This window comes from Dermochelys coriacea, chromosome 27, assembly GCF_009764565.3.
Source record: "Dermochelys coriacea isolate rDerCor1 chromosome 27, rDerCor1.pri.v4, whole genome shotgun sequence".
Taxonomy (NCBI): Eukaryota; Metazoa; Chordata; order Testudines; family Dermochelyidae; genus Dermochelys; species Dermochelys coriacea.
In genome coordinates, this window is record NC_050094.1 from 6,472,958 (window position 1) to 6,490,310 (window position 17,353).

The 17,353-nt window shown below is 41.1% G+C and overlaps 1 protein-coding gene across 4 annotated transcripts in view; it reads left to right on the forward strand.

Annotated features, from left to right (window-relative positions):
• Positions 1-1,898: 1,898 nt before the first annotated feature.
• The window catches only part of TANC2 (tetratricopeptide repeat, ankyrin repeat and coiled-coil containing 2), a 702,178-nt gene continuing 686,723 nt past the window's right edge, over positions 1,899-17,353 (forward strand). For all 4 annotated transcript variants that reach the window (XM_043503351.1, XM_043503352.1, XM_038385380.2 and 1 more), the window contains exon 1: positions 1,899-2,094. The gene's annotated coding sequence lies outside the window, so the exon portion shown is untranslated. The remainder of the gene's footprint in view (positions 2,095-17,353) is intronic.

A 17,353-nucleotide genomic window follows, 5' to 3' on the forward strand; every position in this document is an offset into this window, starting at 1 on the left:
CTTTAAATGTCTGCCAGAGTCCCGCCAACGCTACCCCAGGGCTCGGGCAGCAGGGCTCAGCTGGGGATTTAAAGGGCTCGGGGCTCCACTACCACAGCGGAGCTCCGGGACCCTTTACATCCCTGCCAGAGCCCCACCGCTGCTACCCCAGGGCTTTGGCAGCAGGGCTCTGGCGGGGATTTAAAGGGCCCTGGGGCGGTAGCGGGGGCTGGAGCCCCAAGGCCCTTTAAATCCCTGCTGCTGCCTCGCTGCCGCTACTCCAGGGCTTTGGCAGCAGGGCTCAGGCGGAGATTTAAAGGGCTTGGGGCTCCGGCAGCCACTACCGCTCTGGCCCTTTAAATCCCCTCTGGAGCCCTGCTGCCGCCACTAGCCTAGGCCTTTAAATAGCCGCCTGGGAAAGCCGGTTTCAGTACGGTGCACCGTCTCTTGCTGGTACGCCGTACCGGCTTACTTTCACTTCTGGCTGTACATCATTTTTTAGCTGTTGAAATTATTGTATGTCCACTGCCTAACAGTGCCATCATTGAAAAATTCCTCCATTCATCCCTTGTTCTTTCCAAAAATCAGGGTTTAAAACAAAAAAAAGCTTTAACACATTCTGTCCTCTTGGAGGAGCTGAAGGACATATAAGCTGTTGGAGCTCTATCCCCAGAAACAGAATTCACCCAAAAACGGTGTGCAGGTCCTGCGTCTCTAAAATCCCTCTCCTCTGCTGGAGCTGAAATCTTTCCTCTGAGTCACATCCTTCCCTTTTGTTGGTTCAGTAGCAGCTAATTTTTGACAGTATCAGTTGCAGCTCTGACCAATGCATTGTAGGAAAAATGCACCAGATACATCCGAAATACATTCCACAAAACAAACCCTGCACAACCAACCACCTTGCAGAAAGTATGTATTTCGTGCGTAATGCATTGCACATGCACCTTTGCACAGATAAATCCTTTGCAGAGAGAAAGGAGTAAGAATGCACTATAGTAACACAGAGACAAAGATGCGTTTCACGATAGAGTATTCTAGAATCCCAAATTCTTCATGAAAGAAAACCCCCAAAGTGCACCCGTCTCCAAAGCCCTACCCACTCCTTGCTGGAGAAGTTACCCTGCTGCCTTGACATGAACATCACAAACGCTGCAACGCTACACCCACTTCAGATGAAAGAAGTGCACAGAGCAGGCTGCGAGCTCCCCTCTTGCTTAATACTGGAAGCTTTCTGCTTATGTCTTCTGTGCTTCTTCAACCCAGCCCCCAACTCACTCATAGACAGAGACCTTGGTCTAATACATGCAATAATCATAGGGGTAATTAATATATAATTAATTAAAAATTAACTCCTTCCCCCCCGTTATGAATACAGGACAGAGATGGAAACCAGGTGCAAAAGCAACGCACGGACAGGAGGTGAAGGACGACCTGTTTTGCATAACCCCGCCCTTCCTGAAGAATTACTGGTCCCTCCTGCACGCTACGCGGGGTGCCGGGGCTCGGGAGGAGCGCTGATTTGCATAGTAACGCCCCTCGTGAATAATTAACGAGACCCCTCCGGGTCCGCGCGCGGCTCACCTCCAGTGCATTACACACACAGCGAGAGGCTGGGAGAGCGCGTGCGCCCCTGCTCGCGCAAGGGCGAGAGAGAGAGGGAGGGAGGCGTAGCTTGAGCTTCCTTCCTCACTCCCCAGACCCCTCCCCGAGCCGAGCGCGCGAGCCCAGAAGGGAGCCGGCGCTCGCTCTCTCGCGCGCGACTGGGGGCGAGTTGGCCGCGCGGACGCGCGCCGGGCGGGCGCGAGGCGCAAAGGGGCTCCTGCTCCCTCCTTTGGGACACCGCGCGCGCGCGCGCGCGCGCCCGCCCGCCCGCGCTCTGCGGGGAGGGGATCCGGAGGAGGGGGAGGGGTGAGCCTTGGGGTGTTTTATAATGGGGGGCTGAGGTAACCGCCGCGGTGGAGCGCGAGAGCCGGTGAGGGGCGAGAACAGCCACCCTGTCCCCGGCCCGCCGCCCCGGCAGGGAAGGTTCCCGGGGGCCGTAGGGGATGTGGTGAGAGGGAGGTGCCCGGACTCGGAGAGCAGCCTCACATCGGAGCCCGCGCTTCGCCGCCCCAGGTAAGGGCAGCGAATCCTGAGGGGGAGGCGCCGGGGCCAGGCGGGAAGGAGGGGGGGGGGGATTAGGCGGCGTGTGTCGATGGGAGTGGGGGGGGGAGGAGAGGGTGCGGGAGGGGTGCGGGGCCTCGGCGGCGTAGCCATTGGGGCGAGTGTGTGTCGCGATATTCTGTGACGTATCGGGGGCCGTGGGGCGATATTGGTATTGATGTGCGCCTGGAAGTCGCGTCGGTCGCCCCCTGCTCCCACCGGGTGTGGGGGGGGGAAGGGAAGACTGTGCGGCACATGGGTGGGGAGGAGGTTGGCGGTGCTCCCAGCGTTTCTGAGGGGGACCGGCTTAGCAGCGCAGAGAGCGGGGCAATGGCATCGACGCGGGCCGATATTATTGAGCCTGGGTCAGTCATGCTGGGGGTGCGTTGATAACTGGGTTGAAATGATATTGACAAGGACCGCATTGTTCGCACCTATGGGACTGACGCTACTGGCGACCAGATCCATCAGTGAGCCCGTGGGGGTGGGTAAATGGTACACACAGAGAGTTGTATTAATAGGGACTGGTTCAAAAATACCTTTATAGTGTGATATTGACAGCGAATTGATCACATGGGGGCTGGATCCCTTCTACCAATATAAAGAGGGACTGTCAATTCCATAGATATTGCACCTCTTGTATGGAGACTGGCTCAATATGTTGTAAGGACCAGTAGTACCACTACTGACAAATAGATGGCTGCTGGATCAGTGATATCAATTTGTAATCAATAATTTGAAGCTTACATTAATAATTAGTGGTTATTTATATATTTAAGTAGTGTAGTAAGTGTTGGGCTAATAAGATTAATTTACTAAAATGGTATCAATAAGAACATTTTTTTTTCAATAAAAATATCAACTAAATGTCTTTAAAACAACAGATTGAATGGGTATAAGGTTGGTCTTTAATGTCATTTATTTTAAAGGCTGATAGGTTTAATCATAGTGATACAATGAAAGGAACCTCCCCTTAAGCACTGAGGAAAAATAAAGACAAAGAGGAAAAAAAGTGGCTGTCAGAAGATGGTGTATTTTATTTCCAGAGACTTTGCTGCTGCAGAGAGAATTCACATTAAAACAACATGCACAAAAAAGCTGTTACTTGTGTGCTATGCAAGGAAAACAAAGGTTACATATCTTCCTTTCCTACCCTTCCAACAGTGTGAATAAAGATAAAAAGTATGGAGCAAACTGAGAAATACAGCAGAATTTTTTTTTTATTACTGATGTTCTTGGGTTGATTGTTGGAGGCTAAAATGTAAAAAGAAATGAGATATGAGACAGACAGTTTCAATTACATGTTTGTTTTACCAGGGAAAAAGAGGGTTTAACACCCATTTCTGAGCGGAAGTTCAGGAAGAAATGTAATATGGTAATCCAGCTGTGAGGGAACTGTATGTTTGTGTCTTTTTACACAGGTAAAAATAACTAGTATAAGGAAAATGAAACAAAATATGCTGACCAAATATTTTTGTTCTGGTGGAGTTCAGTAATAGGAGCTGAAATGGTTAATTAATACTCTTTGGGAAGTGGAACATAGATTTGTATCTGTTCAGTGTATTGTAGCAAGGATGAAATTGAGTGAGGGGGAGAACAACAACATGGAAAGATGTCCATGGAATCCTGCTTGCAGCATTTCCCAGATGGAGCCTGGAACGATGGATCTGAACCACTAGTGTTCAGATGAAAAATGAAAGGAAAACCATAAACCTTCACAAAAAAAAAATAAAAAAAATCTCCTAATGTGAAAATGTAAAGACAAGCAAATAAAATGAGTGCATTTTGCCAAGAACGTCTGTTTTTAAGAGAATTGCTAGTTATATCCACACTTGAATTTCTTACTAGAGTGACAAAAGACACCACACTTCTGTGTGTGTGTGTGTGTGTGTGTGTGTATAAAATGAAATGTAAGATTTATAGGCAAGTCAATTATAAAACTGTTTTATATTGGCTGTTGTGGTTTGGCATAATCAGAATCCCAATATATAGCAAATTTTGTGAATGAGGGTTTCTGGAAAGAGTGGTGTGGTAATGCCTAAGTAAAGGGTCCTTGAGCTATCTTATTTGCTGTAGGTAGGGTGTCTTGGGGGCTGGTGACTAGCACACTATGCAGTACTCTACTCTTTATTGCTGCTCCTAAAAGAGCCTCAGTAAATAATACCGCATTTGCTTCCCTTACTACCAGACACCAAAGGCAACATATACACAAGAAGCTATACACGCTCCCAAAACTTGTCAGCCACACTCCACGTAGTGCTCAGAGGAGTGCTGTAGCCTGCTCTTCAGGGTATGTGCAAGGAAGGTTAGAATTTTGCCTTTAAAAATTTAGATTTATTATTACTACTTGCCTGTACAATGTTCTATATATGATAGTGAAGTTGAGTTAATACAGTGTTTAGAAAATAAACTCAATACCTTTAGTGACTGCTTGGCTTTCCCTCTGTTGCCATTCCTATCTGCCTTTTTGCCTTCCATATTTTGCATTTGCTACCACTAGAACTCATGACATTGTCTTTTTAAGTGACTGATGTACTGTGAACCAGGTTACACTGGATCTCATATTTCTGTAAATGAGTATTAAACACACCCAATTAGAGCCTTTTAAAGTTTCAGATTACTAGGAAATAAGTGTGTATAGCTTTTGAATAATGAGTCACACACATTACTATGGCTAAAGGTCTGTCAATATGTCCACTATATTCAATGAAGTTTTTCTAAAGTAAGGTCTCTATTCTGCAAAAACTTACAAACATACTTAACATTGTGTGTGCAAATATGTCCATTGAAGTCAATGGGACTACTTGTGTTTTTAAAGTAGCAGTTTTCCACCTGTGGTTAGTGGACCCCTGGGGGTCCGCAGACTATGCATAAGATTTCCAAAGGGGTCTGCATGTGCATTTGAAATTTTGTAGGGGTCTGAAAATGAAAAAAGGTTGAAAACCACTGGTTTAAAGTTAAGCTTGTGCATAAGAGTGTACAGGTTTAAATAACTTTGGGTCTTCTGCAGGGTCCTGTGTCTTTAGATTCTCCTTTGTGTGCCTATTATTTAAATAGTTTTGTTTCATTTGTGTAGACTTATTCATTTTTTAAATATCAAAGTATTTTCTATATTGGTGACAATAATAGCATTTTTGTGTAATTTAAAATAGAAATAATGGCAAAAATTCCCTTACATATGACCTGCAATGAAGGAATAATGTTTCTGCCCAGTTTTATTTCTTTATACAGTGTGATGACAGCCTGATTTTTTTTTCAAGTTGTCTATATTCCTGCTTATGTTTTTTTAATTAGAAAAAGCAGGTCTTGAATTCCCTATTTTGCTTCCTTGAGGAAAAGGAGAACTAGTAGTTAGTTGATGATGAGTAAGTAAGGTTCCTATCTAGTTCTCTAGAATTTTTTTTTTTTTTTAAAATCAGCCACCTGCTTTTAAATCCCTCAGAGGGTGGTTTTTTTTTTTTCTTTTTTCTTTTGCAAAACAGGTTTTGGGTTTAAATTTTCAGAGTAATACAGGAGGAGTTAACTGTGTGACTTTTCTTAACTTCAAAGACAGCTGAGTGGCTAAATCCATTCCCAAAAAGAAAAGGAGTACTTGTGGCATCTTAGAGACTAACAATCCATTCCTAAAGCTTTGAAAATGTATCCTAAAGCATCACCTTAATGTGTGTGGTAGCTGCCTTTCCATAACAGTGTGTATTGCTTATGCTCAGTGTGGTATCAGAATACTCAAAGTCCACAGTGTTACTGATACAATGGTTTATAACCATTATGATAAAATTTATCATTGTTCCCGAGATTGTGTCCCATCTTTTGATGATTTTATTGGAAAAAAAAAAAGGAATGTATAAAAACTTCTTTAAAACTGCTATTGAAAGGTCGAAGAGCAACATAGTCATACCAGGCCAGGTGTTGAATCACTGAAGTCAGTGGGAGCAAGATTGAGGCCACAGAGCTAGGTTCTATCTTTTGGAAATTATTAGGGTTTCATCTTGCAAACATGGAAATGCTTCAGATATGTGTGTGGACTCACTGAAGTCAATATGTAAAATTAACTACTTATGTAAATGTTTGCAGGATTGGGGCCTTATAAAATAGATTGTGAAGCTGTAGCATATTATGAACTTGTTAGAGCTTGTTTAAAAAGTTTATAAAATAATCACATCATATGGAGCTGTCCTGGTCTTTTTCCTTTTTGTGATCTTTTAATAAAATTTGTTTTATTTTTTTGGTTAAAAAAAAATCAAAATCAACCATTTTAAATATGAAATCTACATTGGATTAATTTGAAGGAAGAGGGAGAAATGAGAGGACTCAGGTGCCCATGCAGAACCCCATTGAATACAGTGGGACTCCATGTTTGTGCATTTTTACACAATGATCTGATTTCAGGACCAGGATCTTATGTCTCAATTTTGTTGATTACTCCTGGGGGGGTCTTCTGCGCCAAAAAATTAAAAATTTTGTGCACGATATTTTAAAATTCTGCTTATTTTATTTGTCAAAATAACACAAGATACTCATGCAAGATTCAATTATTTTGGTAACATATTTCAAAATACCTATCGGCAAGTATGTCTGTAACAATATGGATGACAAAAAAATTCAGGAAATGTTTTTTTGACAAATAGATTCCTTACTAGTCATATTACTACAGAACTTTGAGTAATAATTAATTTAAACTACAATACAGAACGCATTTCCTGCACTCCTCAGGAGCAGTTCAAAGGCTTGGGGGAATCAGGCATAATGGAGGAGCTGAGGAAAAGGGAAGTAATTGTGGTGAAGGAGCATGGGTGTGAACTTGGAGAGTTATTGGATGTGGGTTGGAGAAGTATGGAACAGGTTTTTGTTTTTTTTTTTTTTTTTTTTTGACTGACCCCTAGACTCTCACATTCAGTCAGGCACATCTGCCCCTATCCCCTTGTGTCCCTGCACCCTCAATCCCATTCAGCCCCTGCCCCAGACTGTCCCCTCCACACTAGCTCTTTTGAACTCCAGTCTGTGACCCTCAGCAGCCTCATGTGCCCTACATTGTCCGAACATCTATATGCCATGCCACATCCCCTGGCCTCCTGGGCAGGGCGCTGTGAGGAATGCAGCCTCTTCTTTTCCCTATCCACAGCTGGGGCTGGTTCCAACCAGGAATGGCTGCTCTCTGTTCTGGTGTCACAGCAGCTGTTGGTGGGTGAAAGACATAACTGCAGCACTTCTCTGGATGAATGTATTTTCTGCAGAGAATATTTTTTTGCTGTGTGGGACATGAACTCTGCGCATGTGAAGTAGTACAGAATTCACCCAGGCGTAATTGGTTTATAAGCCAGAGGAGAATCCAACTTGCTCTTCTAGAGCTATATTAGATATATAATTCTAATGGAAGAACAAAGCTGGTTTTATTGGGTCTTGTGACAAATTTCTGTGTGTTCAAGCGATACTATGAAGTTATTTTTTTTTTTAAAATAAAGAAATCTTTAATTTTTAAAACCTCTTGTTTGCAATACCTTTTTAGAAGACTTGTAGTTTAAAATACTTCACTAGCTACTTTGGCTTTCTATTTGGCCAGCATTTATTATTGCATGTTTCTAATGCAGCTTGAAATAAACATGTTTCTTTTTATGCTGGTAGACAAACAAACACATAACCCTGAGTATAGTGTGTTTATAAATTAAAATTTGATTTTAAAAATCTTTAAGAAAACAGACTTTATAATCTTGCACTCTCCTCAATAATGGTATAAAAATAAAATAAATACCTCTAACTTAGAAGCCACTTGGTTTTTGTGCCACATTTGAGAGAATGTATAATTTCAGTGGAATGAATATTCCACTCCTAGGAATATAGTTGACTATTATAGATTGAGCAGAATGTATTGGTTTTGTGTATGTTCTATGTTAAGTAAGCCTTTGTTTAAAATCCACCACCACAGTAAGACATTTGATATAAAAAAAGATATTTTGGCTCTTGAAGAGAGGCTATATTTTTGGCCCTGAAACATTGGACAGTGCCTCCCCTCCTCCTTCTCTTTCCCCGCTACTTGTTGGCAAGGCTCTGAAAATTCAGAAGCATCATTTACCAAACGAGTAGCAACCGCAAGCAGTGACCCATAGGTCCTGATCTTGCCTAGAAGTACGCACCTACTTAACTTTTAAGCACATGAGTAATCCTGTTGAGTTCAATGGGACTGCTCATGTGCATATAGTTATGTACATGCGTATATCTTGGGACCTTAGTTCTGAATAGGAATGGTATTGTGTGAGCTAATGGCTGGGGAATGATGTAATAGAGTAGTATATGTTCTCAAATTGATAAAAGTAATGAAAAAAATATAAGATGAATCATGCTTGTTGACATTCCAGTTATTACTATCCAGTAGTTGTCACTTATTCACTGTTTATGGGAAGGACACATTTTTGGCAGAAAGATTGTGGTTTAGAGTAGACTAGTGGTATTGTGGTGTCAGGGCTGAAGTTAAAATTGAGAGTCAATGTTGAATTGAAAGGGTGTTTTATAGTACAATCCTTTATTCATAATTTCTAAGATTGGGAGTAATTTGTTACACACTGCTATTCTGTTCATATTTAATAAGGAATAATTAGATAAAATGGCATAAATCCGAAACTAGGGTCCAATCTTGCAAGCTCTGGTTTATGTGAATAATCTTTATTTTGCACCACAAGTAGTCCCATTGTTGTAAACTAATTTCACATCAACTATCAAAGAACCATTTGATTAGGATTTTTGATTACACTATGATGGGCCATATTAGAGCTACTATATTAGCTCTTTCTGTTGATGCCACTTTATAACTGTAGGGGCAAATAATGTGTATCTTCTCTTTGAATTGTCCTCCAAGTGAGTGGAAGGGTGGAGGCAATCTTCCTTCCTACTCTAGGAATAGTAGTGACATCCTAAATCTGTGGACTCCCCCCTCTCCCCCCCAGTGGAAGACAGATTTATGAAAACTCTATGAAGTGAACTTAATGGAGTATTTCTTCCTCCCAGATTTCTGTGAAAGGAGGCAGTATGGTCCTCAGTCATTAGTGAAAATTAGTGAGTTTCTGTTGTACACTAGCACTTCTGCAACTTCAGCATCACTGTGAAGTTTTTATGTTGAGGTATATAGCTTACTCAAAGCATTCTGGTGAATGATTGGTCAAAAGAATCTGCCATATTTATCCATAGAAGAAGAGAGGCCCAGGCTTCTGCTGCAGTGTGGGTGAGCTGCATAGATACTGCAGCCTGGAGAGGTTTAGGGACCTGGAATAAGACAAGCCAAGATAAAAGGAGTTGTTTTTCTCCAATAAGTCAGTGCAGGATCACAGAAAAAATCCTTGTGGAACTTCAAGGACAAAAGTGTTGTTTTTAAAAACTGAACTTCAGTATATTGTGGGAAGGATGCTTCAGACCACAGAAACTGCCTGTACACAGCCGGGTTAAAAGCAGTGAAAGAAGTGCAGAGACAATGGTAAGTTAAAAATCACATTTTGGTCCTCCCCCTCACCTCCAAATTGTGGAACAACTTGGGCTTGGGCTGCCAGTTCAATGTTTTCAGGCAGCTTTTTATGCTATTGAGTGGGTTCAGAGTGTTGTAGTTACAGGGCTGGCATTATAAGGTTATTATTTTTAACAAACAAGAATGCCTGAGCAAAAATGTGTACTTTCCAGGAAAAATTCACTTTTAAATTCTTTTTTTACTGTTTGCATTTCCCAGTCTCTATTTTCAATTCCACATGGGGGTGGATGTAGGGACACAAAGGTGCTGGTATACATCTGCCATTGGTGGATACATGCTGCTACCCAGGGCTTGTAATAACTTTTGCACTGGTTCATAGAACAGAAGTCCTTTCCACTCCTATATTAATAAACATTAAATTGGATCCAGAAACTTACCAGACTCTGGGGCAGCTTCAGCCTTTTCCGTTTCTGCTGCTATTTCCACAGTGAGCCATTTCTCAGGGGTGGCATCCAAAAGCTCCTCCGAGTACAGCCTCAGGACATCCTGCAGTTGCTCCTGCAGCAAAGCCTTCTCTGCAACCAGAGTCATAGAATCATCATCATGCCAAACCAGCTTGATTTCCTTCTTTGACAGGGTAATTGATTTGGTGGATGGGGGAATGTGGTGGACATAATATGTCTGAACTTCAGCAATGCTTTTAACACAGTCCCACATGACATTCTGGAGAAATGCGGACTCGACAGAACTACCATTAAGTGAATACACAATTGGTTAAACAACTGGAAACATAGAGCAATCCGACATCATTCCATTAATTGTTAGAGGGAGTTCTCAAGGGGTTCCACAAGGATCTGTTCTCAGTGTGGTGGTGTTTAACATAGAATCATAGAACTGGGAGGGGCCTTGAGAGGTCATCTAGCCCAGTCCCCTGCACTCGTGTCAGGACTAATTATCTAGACCATTCCTGACAGGTGTTTGTCTAATGTGCTCTTAAAAGTCTCTAGTGATGGAGATCCACAACCTCTGTAGGCGATTTATTCCAGTGCTTAACCACCCTGGTTTTTCATAATGTCCAAACTAAACCTCCCTTGCTGCAATTTAAACCCATTGCTTCTTGTCCTGTCCTCAGAGGTTAAAAGGAAGAGGAAGAAAAATTGTTTTTCTTAACAACCTTTTACATACTTGAAAACTGTTATCATGTCCCCTCTCAGTCTTCTTTTTTACAGACTAAACAAACTCAATTTTTTCAGTCTTCATAGGTCATGTTTTCTAGACATTTAATCATTTTTGTTGCTCTTTTCTGGACTCTCTCCAATTTGTCCACATCCTTCCTGAAATGTGGCACCCAGAACTGGATACAGTACTCCAGTTGAGGCCCAGTGCAGTGCAGAGTAGAGCGGAAGAATTACTTCTCGTGTCTTGCTTACAACACACCTGCTAATACATCCCAGAATGATATTAGCTTTTTTTGCAATGGCATTACACTATTGACTCATATTTTGCTCGTGGTCCATTATGACCCCCAGATCCCTTTTTGCAGTACTCCTTCCTAGGCAGTCATTTCCCATTTTGTACGTGTGCAGCTGATTATTCCTTCCTAAGTGGAGTACTTTGCATTTGTCCTTATTGAATTTCATCCTATTTACTTCAGACCATTTCTCCAGTTTGCCCAGATCACTTTGAATTTTAATTCTATCCTCCAAAACACTTGCAACCCCTTCCAGCTTGTTGTCATCTGCAAACTTTATAAGTATACTCTGTGTGCTATTATCTAAATCATTGATGAAGATATTGAACAGAACCAGACCCAGAACTAATCCCTGCGGGACCCACTCGTTATGCCCTTCCAGCATGACTGTGAACCACCGATAACTGTGAACCACCGATAATTGGGAATGGTTTTCCAATCAGTTTTGCATCCACCTTATAGTAGCTCCATCTAGGTTGAATTTCCCTAGTTTGTTTATGTGAACGTCATGTGAGACAGTATCAAAAGCCTTACTAAAGTCAAGATATACCACATCTACCACTTCCCCCCCATCCACAGTCTTGTTACTGTATCAAAGAAAGCTATCCGCTTCATTTGACAAGATTTGGTTTTTACAAATCCATGCTGGCTGTTACTTATCACCTTATTATCTTCTATATGTTTGAAAATTGATTGCTTAATTATTTGTGCCATTATCTTTCCGGGTACAGAAGTTAAGCTGACTGGTCTGTAATTCCCTGGATTGTCTTTATTTCCCTTTTTATATATGGGCACTATATTTGCCCTCTTCCAGTCTTCTGGAATCTCTCCCGTCTTCCATGATTTCTCAAAGATAGTTGCTAATGGCTCAGTCAGCTCCTTGAGTATTCTAGGATGCATTTCATCAGGCCCTGGTGACTTGAAGACATGTAACTTGTCCAAGTTTGGTCACCTGCCCCCTACGAAGCTAGTTTAAAGCCCTCCTCACTAGGTTAGCCAGTCTTTGTCCAAAAATACTCTTCCCCTTCCTTGATAGGTGGACGCCATCTCTGCTTAGCAGTCCTTCTTCCTGGAACAGGATCCCGTGGTCAAAGAAGCCGAAGCCCTCCTGGCGACACCAACGTCTCAGCCAGGCATTCACCTCCAGGAATTGATTAAATGACCTGGATGTAGATATACAGAGTATACTTATCAAGTTTGCAGATGACACAAAGCTGTGGGGGGGAGGTGTTGCCAATACTTTGGAGGGTAGAGCTAAAATTCAGAGGGATCTTGATAAATTGGAGAACTGGGCTACAGACAACAAAATGAAATTCAGCAAAGACAACAATAAGGTGCCACACTTAGGGAAGAAAAACCAAATGTACAATGCAGAATGGGTGAAAACTGGCTTGGAAGAAGCACTGCTGAGAAGGATCTGAGAGTTGTGGTAGATCACAATCTTAATATGAGTCATCAATGCGATGCTGTTGCAAAAAAAGCAAATGCAGTTTTAGGTTGCATTAACAGAGGCATATCATGCAAGTCATGGGTGGTGATAGTACTACTCTACTTGGCGCTAGTTAGGCCTCAGCTGGAGTACTGTGTCCTGTTTGGTCACCAATGTATAGAAAGGATGTAGAGAAACTGGAAAGGATCCAGAGGCAAGAACAAAGATGATCAAAGGGATGGAATGCAAGCCATATGAGCAAAGGCTGAAGGAAATGGGAATATTTAGTTTGGAAAAGAGGAAAGTAAGGTGGGATATGATAGCGGTCTTCAGATACTTGAAAGGCTGCCATAGAAAAGATGGAGAAAAGATGTTCTCTTTTGCCACAGGGAGCAGGACAAGAAGCAGTGAGTTCAAACTACAGCATAGCAGATTTAGAATAAATCTCAGGGAAAACTTCCTAACTGTAAGACCAGTAGGACAGTGGAACATAGGTAGTTGTGGAAGTTTCTTTATTGGAGGTTTTCAAAAGGAGGCTGGATAGCCATCTATCTTCGATGGTTTAGACACAACAGATCCCGCATCTTGGCAGGGGGTTAGACTGGGTGACCCTTACGGTCCCTTCTAACCTTATGATTCTGTGAAAAATGAACAGTTGCCATATGAGGAGAGATTCAAAAGACTGGGACTCTTCAACTTGGAAAAGAGACGATTAAGGGGGATATGTTAGAGGTCTATAAAATCATGACGGGTGTGGAGAAAGTGAATAAGGATGTGTTATTTACTCCTTCACATAACCCAAGAATCAGGGTCACCTCTTGAAATTAACAGGCAGCATGTTTGAAATGAACAAAAAGAAGTACTTCTTCACACAATGCCTCGTCTGCCTGTGGAACTTGTTGTCAGAGGATGTCGTATAATGTACGGAATCATATGGCACATGCAGTTATGCTATGCATGTTTTTACAACTGTGTAATTCTGCTTAAGAATTTGTAGTGCATTTTTCAAAGAACAGTACAGTCTAATGTTCGTATTCCCAATTTATCAAATTGGGTCTACTTTTTTGTTAATATCTTTCATTTAGAATATTCTTATGATCAGAGAGGTATATTGATATTAGAAAATTGGGAGGCCCTCTCTCCATAGTTCTGATTTAATAGGGTATACATTTATTTTATTTTTTTCTCCTGTTCAATGGGGGAGACATGCCCCCTCCTATTATAAGTGTTTCATTAAGATGTCCAAATCTATCATCTTAGCTTTCAAAACATGATCTGGTTTGAGAAACCCAGCTTCGAATAGTTATTAGTCTAAGGGTATGTCTACATTAAAAATGCTACTGACACAGCACTGTAGTATAAACATTTAGCAGGTATTCTTCCATTGCTATAGTTAATCCACCTCTGCAAGAGGGATTCGATATTAGAAGAATTCTTCTGTCAACTAGCAGTGTCCACAACGGGGTTTAGATTGGCTTAGTTACATTGCATAGGGTGTGAAATTTTTCTCAGCCCTGAGCAGTGTAGTTAAGATGACCTAACTTTGTACTAAGAAAAGGAGTACTTGTGGCACCGTAGAGACTAACAAATTTATTTGAGCATAGGTTTTGAGTTGTAGCTCACAAAAGTTTATCATTATGCAAGGCACTGAATTTAGCCGTATAGAATGGAAATCTTCATGAAGGAATGCATCTGATGAAGTGAGCTGTAGCTCATGAAAGCTTATGCTCAAATAAATTTGTTAGTCTCTAAGGTGCCACAAGTACTCCTTTTCTTTTTGCGAATACAGACTAACACGGCTGCTACTCTGAAACCTAACTTTGTACTGTAGACCAGCTCCGAGATATGTAGTCTCACAGTTGGAGTACTAGAGAGTGGTTGAAATCTGCATAAGCAGTTTCTCCTTGGTAACAACATCTAGCTAATCTTTGGTCTTTCATTGCAGCATCTCTGGAGCTTTTTTGTCTTCAGGAGTGAGAATTTATTAGAAGTGTTGCCCTTAGAGTAGGAAAAATTATATGGCTGTAATTGTTGTTCTTTGAAGGTTTAAGTTATAATAGAGTCACACTTGCCCAGCCACCTCCTCTGCAGAGATGGAGATAAATGTTTGCATTTGTTAATGCTATATATCTTGTGGTTGGGAGGAAAAATAACACGCCATGCTGACAGCAGCTAGGGGAAGTAGAATATACCATCTGCCCATGTGTGGGTAGTAACTGCCCCCAAAACTCTAATGATGTAGGAGTTCTTATCAGTTGTATGGTGGGATCACAGGCCAAACAATGAGGATCTGTTACAACATACAATTTCAGAGAACAAGAACCCAGGTAAGTAGTTTTCTCAACTCTTGAATATTTTTAGAAACACCAGGACATATGGTAAATAATCTGTAAAATAAATGACATTTTAAAGTGAATGTGAGTGAAAGAGACTGGAGGATGGCTCGGCAGCAGTTCTGCGGAAAAGGACCTAGGGGTGACAGTGGACGAGAAGCTGGATATGAGTCAGCAGTGTGCCCTTGTTGCCAAGAAGGCCAATGGCATTTTGGGATGTATAAGTAGGGGCATAGCGAGCAGATCGAGGGACGTGATCGTTCCCCTCTATTCGACACTGGTGAGGCCTCATCTGGAGTACTGTGTCCAGTTTTGGGCCCCACACTACAAGAAGGATGTGGATAAATTGGAAAGAGTACAGCGAAGGGCAACAAAAATGATTAGGGGTCTAGAGCACATGACTTACGAGGAGAGGCTGAGGGAGCTGGGATTGTTTAGTCTGCAGAAGAGAAGAATGAGGGGGGATTTGATAGCTGCTTTCAACTACCTGAAAGGGGGTTTCAAAGAGGATGGCTCTAGACTGTTCTCAATGGTAGCAGATGACAGAACGAGGAGTAATGGTCTCAAGTTGCAATGGGGGAGGTTTAGATTGGATATTAGGAAAAACTTTTTCACTAAGAGGGTGGTGAAACACTGGAATGCGTTACCTAGGGAGGTGGTAGAATCTCCTTCCTTAGAGGTTTTTAAGGTCAGGCTTGACAAAGCCCTGGCTAGGATGATTTAACTGGGACTTGGTCCTGCTTTGAGCAGGGGGTTGGACTAGATGACCTTCTGGGGTCCCTTCCAACCCTGATATTCTATGATAAATGAAGCCAGTTTTCACTTATACAGGATGCCTGCTGGAATTGTTTCTAGACTATTTTATGAACTTTAGCAATAGCTTTCTAATACAAATCTCAGCTACTTTATTTCACACAACATCAAAATTGAGGAAGTATTTCAAGGAAAACAAAAGTGGTTATTTCTACTTACATTTGGAAAGATATTTAAATATATATAACTGTCCTAAATTCTAGAGATTATTCTATCTTAGCTAACAAGAAGTTTGTTTGTTAAGGGTTCAATTGTGACACTATAATTTAAATCCAAGCAAGGGGCAGCTCACTATTACAAGTTACAGTCTCCTTCATGGTTTCCCATGACTCCAGGAAGGGAATATGCTGTAATAGGTTTATACCTCAGTTCAGGGTACACTTACCAATGCATTGGCGTAGCCAAGGATCCTTCGCTCCCCACCTATCTACCTGAATGTGAGGAGGAACATAGTAGCCCTGTGAAGCCTGGAAACATCTTCCCCCACATCCACTGTATGCTTGTACATTGTGCAGGATTGGCCACAATATGTCCCTAAATAAGGATTATTAAAATTATACTATCAACTTAAACTTAAAGTAAAAATGGAAAATTGGATGTTTAAAAAATTCACAAATTGGCAAGAGGAACTCCAGGGCAATTGTAGAGCTTGACACTACTTGAAATGTAGACAGTTTTAAAAATGAGTTAAAAATAATGTCAGCACTATACCTGCCCTGTAGTCCCTTTTGCCAATTTTATATTTTTTTGTTGCAGTCACATTTTTTGTTTTTATTTAAATAGGTTAAAAATAACAGGTGGGAAGTATGAACCTCTGCCTCTTGCTGCCTGTTACCAATCTTTGCATTATGTAATCATCTTTTACAGTTTAAGTAATATTTTCCCTCCACTGTTTCTATGTGAAGGAACTATAAAATGGAACAGTCTCCAAAGTGCTGTTACATGCACAAAGCAAACAAACTGGAAAAAACAGAGAACTGGTTTTGTTTCTCCAACCTTTCAGTTACAGGAATATTAGGTGTTACTTGTAACAAAAGGAGGTAAACAGAATTTCAGACAAAAGTTTCATTATTTAATTAAATTGACAGTGCCCTTTTAAAAACTTTTATCAATTTTTTTTTAGATATTCCAGTGATCTATGATGTATCTTCATAATTGTGCATAGTGCTGGTGTCCTTCAGAGAGAACTTTCATCTTTTTTGATTCTTCCCAGTAAGGATGTCTGATCTTGTATAATTTGAGACTCAAGATGCAAAGTACCAAGCTTGATCCTCCTTTGGCAGTGTATATGCAATCAGGAGATTACCAGACTGACCATCTCTTTCAATTACTTCAAAAACACAAAAAAAATTAACAACAAAAAAACTAAATGTTGACTTCCTAGGTTGGCATTGGCAATAATCTTGTTTTAATTAAAATAGCCTTTACTTTCCTGAATCTCTTGAGAACACTGTTTTTTTTTTCTCATTAGTAACATTTAAAAAGAGAATGTAGCTGTAGAATTGAAAGTACATAGATGGTGTATTATAATAATTTGACAGCAGCAGGGACTAGAAAGTATTTCTGTATATATGATGATTGTTTTGTTTTCAGAGAATGAATGCTTTTGAATAGCTAACTTTAAAATATTGTTCATAATGAACATTTGAAAGAAGATGGGGATCTTGTGTTGAAATATAAGCATCTACTAATTATTTACTATAAAGATTATTGTGAATAGAGGGGAGCAATTGTAA